This window comes from Columba livia, chromosome Z (assembly GCF_036013475.1).
Source record: "Columba livia isolate bColLiv1 breed racing homer chromosome Z, bColLiv1.pat.W.v2, whole genome shotgun sequence".
Classification (NCBI taxonomy): domain Eukaryota; kingdom Metazoa; phylum Chordata; class Aves; order Columbiformes; family Columbidae; genus Columba; species Columba livia.
In genome coordinates this window covers 48,005,671-48,008,393 of record NC_088642.1, presented here as the reverse complement: position 1 = coordinate 48,008,393, position 2,723 = coordinate 48,005,671, and the positions used below count along the sequence as shown (strand labels likewise).

Here is a 2,723-nt window from a genome sequence, read left to right as displayed (position 1 = left end):
CTCCCACGTATATATAAAATATAGTCATGAAGTAAAATAGATGATAGCTTATGCGAGGTGCATTTATTTGGTGGAAGGCAGGACACAGAAGCCTAATATCTCTCAGCAATACAAAGGCAGGAATAGCGAGGAGGACAAAAACTCAGTGTTATATTTTTCCAGTTTATTGGTTGGAGAGAGGTCTTGCTGTTGTGTAGTCTCTCAGAAGGGCTGGAGCTGGGAAACAGTCCAGCTGACTGGGTGGTTTTGTTAGATTATGTTGGAATTTGGGGGTGATATAAAGCATTCTTTATTTGATTTTCTGGAAAAGAAGGGAGAGTTTGATTTAGGTTTCTGTTCTGAATTATTAAGTCATTTCTTTACTGTGGTGTTGGGAGTTCTCAGCTGAGATCATATCCTGTCTGGCAGGACAAAATAAAAATATGTTGTCACAACTGCAATGCCAATGGTTCTACAGACTAAATAGCACGGTGATGTCAAATGCCTTGCCTAAGGATGGAGAACAGGTCCGTGGCAGAGGTGTGCCCAGAGCTCTGGACTTAGGCTTTAGCTACTGACCCACACTGTCTATTGAAAGCAGCTGGTTGTAGGAAAAGGGGAGGTTCAGTGTCAGGCCTTAAATGAGGAATTTTGCTGGAGATAATGGTGGAACCGGTTTGTATCCTTCCCTGGAAAATGGTGGGCTTTTGTAGTCACCAGCTGCACCTGTTTCCCACAGGCAGCTTTACTTACATGTGCCAGCATATCTATAAATCCTGCAGTTATGTTCAGTAAGTTGTAATTCATCCTTCCAGGGTTTTATTCTGACAGATCTGCTCTTACCCAAGGCTTTGAGAACGCTTTCCTGTGCTGGCAGCTGCAGTCTTCTAAATACGTGACTTCAAACTACAGCCTTATGGCTGCATTTTCTTCTAAAAGCTACTGGTGTTTGTCTCATAAAGTTTATTTCCTGTGGGAGAAATAGAAATGCTGTGCTTCCTGGTAGAGATTTTTTTTTTATTTTATTGTGTTTTTGATAAGTAAACAATGCAAACTAACACTGAGTATGGCAAAGTACATTTTCTATGCCAGACATTCTTCTGTAAAGCCTGATAAAATACACTTCACAGCCATAATCCTCAGTTACCTGCACATCAATTCCCTGTTCCATTTAAAAATCCTGGCATTACTGTAGTAACTGGTGAAGCACTTATTTCAAGGATGAACATCTCCTAGCTTCCTTGCTGTGCTATACTAAAAAGATTACTTACCATTTGTCTACCTAAGATAATAAGAAGGAATCCCATGTGCTCTGCTTCAGTTGTCTTTGAAGCTGTTGGCCAAAGGCCAGTGACATTTCAGTAGTGATGGCTTCTGACGCTGTTAGGAGCCCTCCCCTTAGAGCATCAGGCAGATAATGATGATCTTTTCCTCCTGTCAGAGCAGTGAAAAAGCAGTAGGTGCCATATTCTGACAGTTTTAGAATTCATTTAGTCTCCAGGCTGACAGAGCTATACAGACTATTAAACATTACCTTTATAGGTCTCCCATTGTAATCAGATTCTATTTTTAGTGGGTTTTTTTGAAAAGGAAAAAGAAGATCAAGGAAATTTAATGCACTTTTACAATAGATGAGTGGACAGTGAGATGGATCGAGAACTGGCTGGATGGCAGAGCTCATAGGGTTGTGATTCACAGCGCAGAGTCTGGCTGGAGGTCTGTAGCTCATGGTGTTCCTGTGGGGTCAGCACAGGGTCCAGTTTTGTTTGACCTGTTCATCAGTGACCTGAATGAAGGGACAAAGTGCACCATCACCATGTTTGCTGATGACAAAAAACTGGGGGGAATGGCTGATACACCAAAAAGCTGTGCTGCCATTCAGCGAGGACAGGCTAGAGAGTTGGGAGGAGAGGAACCTAATGAAGTTTAACAAAAGCGAATCTAGGGAACAACACCCAGGGAGGAATAACCCCAGGCACCAGTACAGGTTGGGGGTTGATCTGGAAAGCAGTTCTGCAGAGAAGGACCTAGGAGTCCTGGTAGACAACAAGTCAACCATAAACCAGCGCTGTACCCTTGTGGCCTAGGAAGGCCAATGGTATCCTGGGGTGCATTGGGAAGAGTGTGGCCAGCATGTTGAGGGAGTTGATCCTCCTCCTCTGCTCTGCCCTGGTGAGGGGCATCTGGAGTACTCTGTCTTGATCTGGGCTCCCCAGTTCAAGAAAGACAAGGAACTACTGGAGAGAGTCCAGTGGTGGGCTACAAAGATGACTAGGTGACTTATGAGGAGAGACTGAGAGAGCTGGGTCTGTTCAGCCTGGAGAAGAGAAGACTGAGAGGGCATCTTATCAATTCTTATAAATATCTTAAGGGCAGATGCCAAGAGGATGGGGCCAAACTCTTTGCAGTGGTACCCAACAACAGAATGATAGGCAGCAGGCAAAATCTGAAACACAGGAAGTTCCATCTGAATGCAAAGAGAAAATTCTTTACTTTGAGGGTGCCAGAGCACTGGAACAGGCTGTGCAGAGAGGTTGAGTCTGCTTCTCTGGAGATATTAAAGAACTGCCTGGACATGATCCTGTGCCACCTGTTCTAGGTGAACCTGCTTTAGCAGATGGGTTGGACTGGGTGATCTCAGAAGTCCCTTCCAACCCCAACCATTATGTGATTCTGTAAATAACTCTTCTTGAAGAGAATGAAGATTTTGTTTGGCTGCTGTGTTATCTTACTTTGTTTTTCAG

General features: G+C 43.8%; 1 long non-coding RNA gene across 4 annotated transcripts in view; it reads left to right on the top strand.

The window, feature by feature from the left end:
- Positions 1 to 2,723, top strand: part of LOC135577273 (uncharacterized) — a 95,628-nt gene that overhangs the window by 67,423 nt on the left and 25,482 nt on the right. The gene's annotated exons all lie outside the window — the stretch shown is intronic.